Below are 12,023 nucleotides of genomic sequence, written 5' to 3' on the forward strand. Positions count from 1 at the left end.
AGCTTGAGAGCATCTGCAGAGAAGAATGGGAGAAATACCCCAAATATAGGTGTGCCAAGCTTGTAGCTTCATACCCAAGAAGACTTGAGGCTGTAATCGCTGCCAAGGGTGCCTCAACCAAGTACTGAGTAAAGGGTGTGAATACTTACGTACATGCAATATTTCATTTTTTTATTTTTAATAAATTTGCAAAAATTTCTACAAATCCTTTTTCGCTTTGTCATTATGGGGTATTGTATGTAGATTGATGAGGAAAAAAAGGGATTTAATCCAATTTGGAATAAGGCTGTAACATAACAAAATGTGGGGAAAGTGAAGAGGTGTGAATACTTTCCGGATGCACTGTATTGTGGTGATACACAGTTGAGGGTAGCTTCACCAGGGGCTTCTGCTCCTTTAAGGCAGATGTTCAGAGTGATGACGTAGGCACTGCTTAGAGTTTCCGGGGCGGAGCCATGTTTGCAGCAGCCTAGCGGTTGGTTAGCTGGTTGCCAGGAGAGATCGTGCTGTATCGGGGTTGTTTTGTGTGGTGAGTAAACGGGATGGACTCGACTCGATCTCTCTGTCTCCTCCTCCCTGCACTCCCACATTGGTGACCCCGCACGTTGACGACACCGCTCCGGTTCCAAGTGATGCTAACGGAACGGCTCGTGTTAGCGCTAGCATCTCAGCAGCGACGGTGAAGTTGCCCGAGTTTTGGCAGCACAGTCCTCGGCCATGGTTTCAGCACATTGAAGCCCAGTTCGAGCTGGGAGGAATAACGCGGGACGTTACGAGGTATTTCCATGTGGTGGCGGCATTGGATGCCCAGACGACGGCCCGAGCTATGGGGCTACTGGAAGCCCCCCCGGCTGTGGGGAAATACGGACAGCCCGTGGGCCTCCCCCCTGCACATGATTGCTAAGGCTGACGGCGGTTGGCGCCCCTGCGGCGATTTTCGTCGCCTGAACAACACCACAACCCCTGACCGGTACCCCGTCCCGCACGTACAGGACTTCTCTGCCCACCTGGCGTGGGCCACCATCTTTTCCAAAGTAGATTTGGTGCGGGGCTACCACCAGGTACCGGTCCACCCTCGGGATGTGCCCAAGACAGCGGTCATCACGCCATTTGGACTCTTCGAGTTCCTGCGGATGCCCTTCGGTCTCAAGGGGGCAGCACAGACGTTGCAGCGGCTGATGGACTCTGTGCTACGGGATATGCCGTTCTTGTTTGTTTACTTGGATGACCTTCTCGTGGCCAGCGCATCCGCGGAGGAGCACCTGACGCAGCTCCGCCAGTTGTTCGAGCGGCTCAGTGCACATGGACTCATAGTCAACCCAGCCAAGTGCCAGTTTGGCCTGTCGTCCATCGACTTCCTCGGCGCACCCGTCCCCCACTGCCCCGATTGCCCTCAGGACCGACGCCTCTGCAGGGCTCTCAAGTTTTGAACTGAGTTCAGAGTGAGATTTTGGCAGCGGCGGTGGTGGGGGTTTGGTTGGGGTGGGGACGGGGGTCTGATCTGATAAATGACGCATAAATTCATACAAATAGAAATATTTATTTAATTCATCATTAAGTACATGCTTAATGGTCCTGTGGGTGTAGGTTTGGTTTTAACTTAACTGCTCTCTGTCTCTTTTCTCTTCCAGGCACATAAAGAGTCTCACTTGCAACATGTCCACTAATGAATATGCATGTGCTGACCTGCATATTAAATTATTATCATGGCTTTTTCTATGATTTCTACTTTTTTTTTTGATAGAATACTTAAACCTGAGACCACACTTAATATTTAAAAATAACATAACTCTGTCACATGAAATGTTATAATGACATAAATGTATAGAAACCTGTAGGTAATCTGCTGCTCTGTAACAGCTGCTGTGAGCTTTTTTAACCTCACCTGAGATTCTGGCTTTCAGTTTCTGCATTTCATGACACAGACCCACAGTGATGCTCACACTATCTCAAAAACTTTGTATTATTTTTCTGTCATTCAACTCCTGAACTATGATCTCAGATCTTTCACTATGACATCAGAGCTCACCTGAGAGGCTGCAGCTCACCTGTCTGTGTGTCTCTGTGCTGCTCAGGCTGCTGCTGACAGGATTTTCAGAATAAAATGATGCCTGATAGTCAAACAAATCAGTTGGACAAGCTGTGACTAGTTTAGCTTATAAATAATACTCATGTCTTACTACAATACAAGTAGCAGCACATTAATGTCACATATACTATAATAACTCTGCTCTTGAGCCTCTAATGGAAAAGGAAAGGCTGGCATTAAATAGTAAATAATTCTCACACTAATTTCAAAGATTAACATTTGGATTAATTACAGAACATTCTCAGTTAATCATGTGTAAACAGTTACTGACACTGGTTCTTCTTTAAAAAGGATCAGATGTCTTCATTTGCTTTTGAGAGGAATTTTCACCAACATTAAAATTGTTTAATTATCAACATGTCTGAGCAACAATCGCAAATTAGCTAACATCACCTAACGCCAGAAGTTAATATAATATCAATATCTTAGTTTAGTTTCAGGGGAAGTCGTTTTGAATTCTGTGACGTTTGAAATGTTTAAACTTTAAATACTGACCGCTGCAGATTCTCCACCTCACAGACTCCTCTGCACCTGTTGCTAGGCAACACGTAGCAGTGTCTTGCCATTAACATCGCTGATAAAGCAGCTGGCTTGCTTGAGATCGGTAAAAATATAATGTATAACAGTTCAGCAACACGCAAACCTACCACAGAAAGCCGGACATTTTCATGAATTTATAACCCGCGGGCCCCCCCCCCCCAGGACATGTCCGGGGAAAAGAGGCCATTTGGTCACCCTAAGCTAGCTAGGCTAGTTCACACACTCCAGTTAAACCAACTGCCTGGACACAATATTCATAGAGAGTAAAAAGAGACAATATTCCCCAGCAACGGAAATCAAATGACGAGATAACTTACTGTACACATAGGATATGGTCTTCTCCCACGTCGTTGTCGTCCTACTTCGGATTTGTGACTAAGTTAGTAGATAGCTGTCCTCTTCTGTCAAGTTGTTGTAGCGGGAATATCTAAATCTTACCCGGATACAGCAATGCTATTATTTGATTGGCTGTTCGGCAGCTATATTCTTTCATTTGATTGGCTGGTGCGTGGCAGGCCCTTCTCAACCTATGGGGAATCCACTTGATTCCTACCTGTTCCACTGTTATAAAAAATAGCGGCGCAACTTGGTGGGCGTTACCCTGGTTCTCTGCATGAGAAATACAAGGTGTGGCGTGTGAGCGTGTGAATGAGTTGAAATGCGTGTGTCTCACGCCCAATGCGTGAGACTTGAGAGCCCTGCCTCTGACTATGCGGTCGGGGCGGTGTGCGAACAGTGGGTGGGCGGCGCCTGGCAGCCCCTTGCCTTCTTTAGCAAACATCTTAAGGACAACGAGCGGAAGTAAAGCATCTTCGACCGAGAGCTCCTGGGTCTCTTCCTCGCCTCCCGACACTTCAGGTTCCTGTTGGAAGGCCGCCGTTTCACTGCCTTCGTCGACCACAAGCCGCTGACTTTTACCATGGCCAAGACCTCCGAGCCGTGGTCTGGGCGACAACAGCGTCAGCTCTCTGCCATCTCAGAGTTTACCGCGGACATCCGGCGCATGGCTGGCAAGGACAACTTGGTCGCTGACTGCCTCTCCCGGATGGTGGCAGGGTCCGTTCACTTGGGACTCCATTATGCTACCATGGCTGCAGACCAAGCCACTGACACGGACATCCAGGCCTATCGGACGGCTGCTACAGGGCTGCGGTTGGAGGATGTGGTGTTTGACAGCTCCAACGCCATGCTCCTCTGCGACGTCTCCACGGGCCAGCCCCGCCCCATGGTGCCCACCGGCTGGCGGCGCTGTGTTTTTGACGTTATCCATGGCCTTTCCCACCGGGTGTGAAGGCGTCCACTAAGCTGGTGGGGGCCAAGTTCGTCTGGCCCGGCCTCAGGAAGGACGTCAAAGCCTGGGCTGACTCCTGCGTGGCGTGCCAGCATTCCAAAGTACACTGTCATACCAAAGCCCCCTTGGCACCATTCCTGGTGCCCGAGAGGCGTTTTCACCACGTGAATGGGACCTGGTGGGCCCCCTGCCCCCCTCCCATGGGTTCACTCACCTTCTCACCATGGTGGACAGGACCACCAGGTGGCCGGAAGCTATTCCCGTCATCGACCACGTCTACTGAGGTGGCCCGGGTGTTCATCGGGTCCTGGGTGGCCCGTTTTGGCACGCCGGCTGACCTCACCTCTGACAGGGGCCTGTAGTTGACGTCGGAGCTCTGGACTGTAGTCGCGGAGGGGCTGGGGGTTAAGCTCCACCGCACTACAGCATACAACCTGCAGGGCAACGGACTTTATGAGTGGTTTCATTGGTCTATGAAGGCCGCTCTTCGTGCCAGCCTCACGGACAGCAACTGGGTCGATCACCTCCCATGGGTCATGCTCGGCCTTCGCTCTGCCCCCAAGGAAGACCTCCAGTCCTCGTCTGCTGAGCTGGTTTACGGCCAGCCGCTGTGTGTCCCGGATGAGTTTCTCCCGGACGCTGTGGCCCCCTGGTCAGCAGCTTATCGGGCTGTGGCCCGGGACAGTGCCAGCGCTTTCGCTCCGATCCCTACATCTCACCACTGCCTCCCTCAGTCCTATGTCCCCAAGGATCTGCTGTCGGCCGGGTACGGCTTCATCCGCCACGACAGCCACCATACCCCCCTGCAGCCCCCTACGACGGGCCCTTCCGCATCCTGGAAGCAGGGCCTAAGAACTTTGTGGTGGACATGGGGGGCAAGCCGGAGCGGGTCTCGGTGGACCGTCTCAAGCCTGCCCATTTGGTCAGTCATTTCTTAACAGACATACTAACATATGTAATGCATTAATATCTCAGTTGGGTATTTATCTTGACAGAATATAGAGTTTAAAACCCATGGGCAGTCATGTTGAACGCCCATGGTCATTTGAGGTAGGAGTGAAATCCCGGTCATTCTAGTCTCAACTAGAGTTACAATGGCCAGGTGTACTATTCAATAGGTATTTTGAATGGGGAGGAACGCTGGTTTGAACAGGGAGTCAAAGAGGCCACCTATGTGAAGAGGGAACAACCATCCCTGAACCGCGGGGAGGGGGGGGGCTAAGAGTACATCTGTCACCATCTTACAGTGATGTGGTTGCAACTATTCCCCAACCCTCTGAATAGTACCCATGACCATTATAGCTCTAGTTAAGGCTCACTGTAATTTGCATATCAAACCAATTGTTGTTTTTGACGTCATGCAGTTGTGTTGTTTATAAGGGTGGGGATACTCGCAGTCAGGTGAGACTGACAGTCACTTAGATGATGATGAAACGTTTTTCCCACTAAACGTTGTGTCCAGATGAACTGATTCAACTTCTGGGATTTCCTTACCTGGATTATTGAGCATGCACCAAGACACTCTTTTGAAAACATTCAGACAAACACATTTATCTGAAAATGTTCATGAAGATGTTCATTTTAATACGTTCATCTGAGCACATTAATCTCAACATACCTATCTGAACACATTCACCTGAACACATTGACCTGGACACATTTGCCTGAACGCGTTCATCTGAACACATTTGCCTGAACATGTTCGCCTGAACGCGTTCCTCTGAACACATTCGCCTGAACACGTTCATCTGAACACATTCGCATGTACACGTTCACCTGAACACATTCGCCTGAACTCATTCATCTGAACGCATTCGCCTGAACACCTTCATCTGAACACATTCACATGAACACGTTCACCTGAACACATTCGCATGAACACGTTAACCTGAACACATTCACCTGAACTCATTCATCTGAACACATTCGCCTGAACACGTTCACCTTAACACTTTCATCTGAACGCATTCGCCTGAACACGTTCACCTGCCTGAACACGTTCACCTGAACACTTTCATCTGAACGCATTCGCCTGAACGCATTCGCCTGAACACGTTCACCTGAACACGTTCACCAGAACACATTCACTACATAAGTTTAAATTATTGTTATTATTATTGTTATCTGAATACTTTCACCTGAACACATTCATCTGAACACTTTCACCTGAACACATGGAAACTGTAGAATATTTTATTTTTTGCTATCAATTATTTTATTTTCAAAAGAGAAGGGTGCAATACAGTTCAGAACAATGTAAACCACAGCAGTGGTTGTGAAAACAGAGAACACTTCCCTTCATCTCCCCCTCCTAAATTCCTTCCCATGGCGACGACCACCCCTCCCCCCACCCCGACCAGATCTTCATTGTTACATATATCACATACATATACAGTACTTAAAACAGCTGGTCACTACATTGCTCTGTAGGCCTATTCTGGTAAACAGGAGTAGTGAACATAAATACATTTTCCAAACAGACTGCCATATACAATACATTCCTCATTCCAATAAGTCCTTCACCATTGTTGCTGTAGAGGCCCAGGATTGGATAGTTTTCTGGCTAGCTCCGTGAATTCTCGCTACAGATAACTCCATGTAAAGAATACTTAAAAATGATTGCAACCACTGGGTACGAGTGAGGGTGTGTGGGGGCTTCCAGCGCAGAGCCAGCATCTTTTTAGCTGCCGTTAAGCCCGTGAATAGAGTGTGGGCTTGGGTAAAGGTTAGGTTTAGAGGTAAGGTGTCGTTTAGGAGTAACAGTCTGGGACAACAGGGTATAGTGACCCTTAATATATCAGATAGCATAGAGGAAACTACTTTCCAAAAAGATACCACTTCTGGACACTCGCAGAACATATGTAAGAACGACCCTATCTGGCCCAGAGAGCAGAGGTCGCAGGTAGGAGACGGTGTAAGCTTCATGAGGTGTCGCCTTCTTGGTGTTAGATACACTCTGTGTAGAAGTTTAAAGTGAATAAGTTTATGGTTAAGATTTTTTGAGGTTCCATCTAAGTTGTCCCAGACAGTTAACCAACATATTTCATCACCGGATAAACCAAGGTCCCTAGCCCACACTCGATGGACAGCCAGAGGCCCACATGATTGGTCTAACAGAAAGCTATAAAGGGCAGAGACTAGACCTCTCGTCCTCCTTACCCCTACTTCTAGAGATGTGTGAAGTTTATGCGTGGGGAGCTTAGAGCCCCAGGGCACACCGTATGCCCGCATGGCAGACCTAAAGCGCAGGTAAAGGAAAAAATAAGTTCCTGGCAGGTTATCAGTGACGTGGAAGTCGTTAAATGTCCTAAGTCCGTTGTCATCGCAGATGTCCGACATAACATTAACCCCTCTCTCGGCCCATGCAGTAAAGGAGAAAGGCACACCCCCAGTGAGTAGAGCATAGTTATTAAAGATAGGGCTATGTTTGTGCCATTTCAATATAGAACCCATCGCCCTCTCCACTGAGCGCCATACAGTCAAAAGAGATGTCATATTGGGGCTCAGTTTAAGTTTAGAGCGTTTAAGAGGGAGACCTGAATATACTAAGCCTTGCAGTTGGTGAGGGGAGGCCAGGTACTCTTCTATGGGTCTCCAAGATACCTGTGCCTGGGGGTCAAGCCAAGTAGACAGTGGGCGCAGAACATAGGACCAGAAGTAGAATTTAAAGTTGGGGACAGCCAGGCCTCCATTCTGTTTACTGCGCTGTAGGGTAGTTAGCTTTATATGTGGGCGCTTCCCGCCCCAAATAAATTTGGATACTAAACTATGTATTTTGTCCCAGTAGCCTTTAGGTGGGGGAAGGGGTATCATGTTAGAATAGAAGTTCACTCTAGGAGTGATGTCCATTTTAATTATTGATACCCGTGCTTGTAGGGAGTTTGGGAGTCGGGACCACCTTTCTAAACCATTTTCCACCTGCTTCAAAATACCCTGGTAATTCTTATTAGTGATGGAGAAAAAGGAGGGGAAGATATCTACGCCCAGGTATTTAAAGCCCCTAACCACTGCTATCTGTGTTGGCAATGTGGATGGGTCGAGAGATGAGTTAAGGGGAATTAGCGACGACTTGGTCCAATTTATTTTATATCCCGAAAGCGCACTAAATTCTTCACACACCTCTAATATAAGTGGAGTAGACACTGGCGCATTGTTTATGTACAATAAAATATCATTGGCAAATAATGATATGTGGTGCGAGGTGTTGCAAAATGATATAGGGGAGATAGAAGGGTGCTGTCTAATTATTTGGGCAAGAGGCTCGAGAGAGAGAGCAAACAGGAGAGGTGAGAGGGCAACCTTGACGGGAACCTCTCGAGATTGGAAAGGAGGGAGAAATTTTTTTACCTGAAACCACCATAGCTGAGGGGTTGGAGTACAGCACCTTAATCATATTTATGTAATTAACACCTAAACCAAAAGTTTCTAGAGCTGACCAAAGATATTCCCACTCCAGTCTATCAAAGGCCTTTTCGGCGTCCAGTGATAGCACAGCACACGGAGAGTCAATATCTTTAGAGAAGTCTATCACATGGAGAAGTCTGCGGATTTTATCTGCTGCTTGGCATGATTTTATAAAGCCAGTCTGGTCGTGGTGTACTAGTGTAGTCATGTGGGTCTCAATCCGTGAAGCCAGGACCTTAGCATAGATCTTAATTTCCGAGTTCAAACATGAAAGGGGCTTGTAGTTGCTACAAAGAGTGGGGTCTTTGTTTGGTTTACGGAGCACAGTCAGGATAGCAGAGTTGGCGTCCCGATTAAAAGAGCCCTTATCCACCGCTGTATGAATCATGTCTAGCATGAATTGACCCAGCTCATTCCAAAAAAACAAATAAACTTCAGGGGGTGTTCCATCCCACCTGGGAGATTTGCCCTTTTTCGTCCTCTCAATGGCCTCTTTCAATTCTGCCAGTGTGATGGGCACCCCCAAGTTATCTGCTTCCTCTTGGGTTAAAGTAGGAAGATTTGCCTTTTGTAAAAGGTTCCTGCACCTGTCATGATCTAGCTTGATTTCTGAAGTGTAGAGGTTGGCATAAAAATTTCTGAACTCTGTGTTGATAGCTTTGGGTTCAGATAAAATGTTCTGAGTAGACCCAGACCGAATGGTTGTAATGTTGGAGAACTTTTCACTCCGTTTAAGTCTAAGAGCCAGAAGATGGCTGGGCCTTGGGCCGTCAAAATAATAGGTCCTTCTAGTTTTATGGATTAGAAATTCAGCTCTCTCTCTGAGAAGAGAATTAAGTTCAATTTTTGTTAGATCAATACTTTGCTTCCTGGCTTCAGTGAAGGAGAGTTGTTGTTGTTCTACAGAACTGAGCTTAGATTCAAGATCATCTATTCTGGCCAGCCGAGTCTTACTGAGATGTGAAGCGAAAGCTATTGTGATGTTCCTGATAAATCCTTTCAGAGCGTACCAAAAAATTCGGGGGTCGTTCACGGAACCAATGTTCTCAGCCACAAAACTGTTCAGCTCTCTTTTGAAATAGACACAGTATTCTTTGTTTTTAAGCAGTGTCGTGTTAAAACGCCATCGTGTAGCTTTAGTGGGCGTGTCCACTAGAGTAAGTTTGACTAATACTATACTATGGTCGGATAATGGACTGGGCGACAACACTGCATTATGTATTTCAGAGACAGGGAGAGGTTAGGATATAGTCTATGCGCGAGTAGGTCCTGTGCCTATTGGAGTAAAAGCTATATTGTTTGACCGTAGGGTTTATTGCACGGAATACATCAATTAGGCTAAAATCAGCTATAAATTTAACCAACGAGGCTGATGGAGAGCTTTGAGAGTGAGAACAGTGGGTCGAGGAGCCCGAGCGGTCCAAAACTGGGTTTATTACTGCATTCATATCTGCCTGCCCCCATAATTACATCAAATTCATGCATCCTAGACAGAATGTCAGACAGATTGGAGAAAAAAGTAGGTTCAAATTGGATAGGCGCATATACTGAAATGAACACTATTTTACATCCAGCAATTATAGATTTTATATATGAAATGCGGCCATCTTCGCTGCCAAGTCTCTCGAGTATAGTTATCGATAGAGAGCGTTTCAAAACAACGAGCCACGCGTTTTGGAGTCGGTGGAAGCTGATGCTGCAACATAATACTGTCTATTGGCCAATCGTTGCACATCTGACTCTTTGAGGTGTGATTCCTGGATAAAAGCGATGTCAATATGATTTCTGCGGAGTAAGTCTAAGCAGGCTGCACGTTTCTCAGGACCGTTCAATCCGTTTGTGTTCCAGCTTGCTAACTGTAGTGTTGTCATGGGAAAACTACAGGACTAGGCTTGGCAGAATGAGGTGTAATGATGCTTAGCAAAGTTCCTGTACATAGGCCTACACTGCGAGCACATTCAAAAATAGTGACTGTAACGTTATAATCAATATGGTAAGAAGATCTACCCCGCCCCGATACCCCGTCGTCATAAACCCCGAAACTCACGCTAAGAAACATGCGAGTTAAACAATAAAGCAAAAGCAGGCATGAGCTAAAGAAAGTAGCCCTCCCAAAAATCCTCAGACACCTGACACTGAGAGCGGGCAACTGTCAGACGAATCCACCCGACCCGACCCGACCCCCCCCTTGTAAAGGACTGTCAGAACTGACGGTATCAAAATAATCTACCCTTATAATAAGCGTAATACTTATGAATGAATAAGAGCATACTTAAGACAGTTGTTAGTAACGAACCAGCCTGTACTGGAAAACGTAACGTTAGCTGACATGCATGACATGACCAACATAGCTTCAACCCCGTATGTAACGACATGGAGGCCGTAATAAAGCCTTTAGAGGGTAACACGAATACAGGCTAAATAGGAAACATACAGCATCATGACAATGTCTACAGTCCACATGCCCAGCAGTCCACATGCCCAGCAGTCCGGTACGGCCTGATAAAACTATAGCCAAGTGGGCTAAACCAGCCGTCCATAACAGGCCATGGGTCTGTTGATAGAATGCCACCGTCTAATTCCTGGAGTCACTCAGTCTCTCGCCTTGGCTGTCCTGTGTTGAGAAAGTCCTCGGCTTCGTTAGCAGTGTCGAAGAAGCGTTGATCTTGACCGCGAATCAGCTTCAGTTTGGCCGGGTAGAGCAGGTAGGTCTGGAATCCTTGTTTCCTGGCTTCTTCCATTGCTGAGTGAAGCGAACGTCTCGGTCCCGGAGCTTGACTGGGTTCTTCCGCGGTGCTTGTAGTATCTTGTCCTGGTCAGTGAAGCGAAGCATTTTACATGTCAGTGTCCGAGGCCCCCAATTCCCAGTAGCAGGAGGGCCGATGCGGTGTGTCCGCATTATCTCCATCTGTCGCTCGCCTAGGTTAGGGAACCATTTCGGGAGATTCGTGGAGATGAACTGGGCGGCATTAGGTCCCTCTGCGCCTTCCGGTACCCCCAGTATGCGCACGTTGTCTCTGCGGCTTCTATCCTCCAAGTCAGCTAGCTTAGCTTCATAGTCGGCTAGCTTGTTTCTGTTGGTCTCCTCGGTCTTGTCCAACCTTTTGCTAAGGCTGTTGTGGTCTTTGCGGAGTGACCCGATATCTGAGGTGCAAGCAGCCAGTTCTGTTCTTATACCATCAAGTCTCTTATTCAGCCCTGTGAACTGTAACTCGATGAACTCTCGTTGTTTCTCCACGGCTGTTTCTAACATGGCGGCTAGCTTGGTAGGCTCACCTCCCTCGCCTTCGTCAGATAGCTCGGTGAGGTCTGGCGTTTTGTTGGATTTCCTCGGATGTTTTCTTTCTTTCTCAGGTTTTCCATTCGGCATTTTGCTCAGTGATGGTCCGCGGACCGTGTATCAAACTAATTAATCTGATAAGGGGACAAATTCATCTTATAAAGGGACAAATTCATCTGAGAAGGGGACAAATTCATCTGAGAAGGGGACAAATTCATCTGATAAGGGGACAAATTCGTCTGAGAAGGGCACAAATTCATTTTATAAAGGGACAAATTCATCTGAGAAGGGGACAAATTCATTTTATAAAGGGACAAATTTATCTGAGAAGGGGAGAAATGCGTGAATCCTACATGCTGTGTAGAACACATCATGCCCACCTGAGGCCTCCTCTCAGTGTTGATTTTGGGAGGGGTGAG

At 47.2% G+C, this 12,023-nt stretch overlaps 1 protein-coding gene across 1 annotated transcript in view; it reads left to right on the plus strand.

The window, feature by feature from the left end:
* Window positions 1-12,023, plus strand: part of LOC130122911 (LIM domain-binding protein 3-like) — a 225,012-nt gene that overhangs the window by 196,462 nt on the left and 16,527 nt on the right. The gene's annotated exons all lie outside the window — the stretch shown is intronic.

The sequence above is a fragment of the Lampris incognitus genome, chromosome 13 (assembly GCF_029633865.1).
Source record: "Lampris incognitus isolate fLamInc1 chromosome 13, fLamInc1.hap2, whole genome shotgun sequence".
In the NCBI taxonomy this organism is placed as follows: domain Eukaryota; kingdom Metazoa; phylum Chordata; class Actinopteri; order Lampriformes; family Lampridae; genus Lampris; species Lampris incognitus.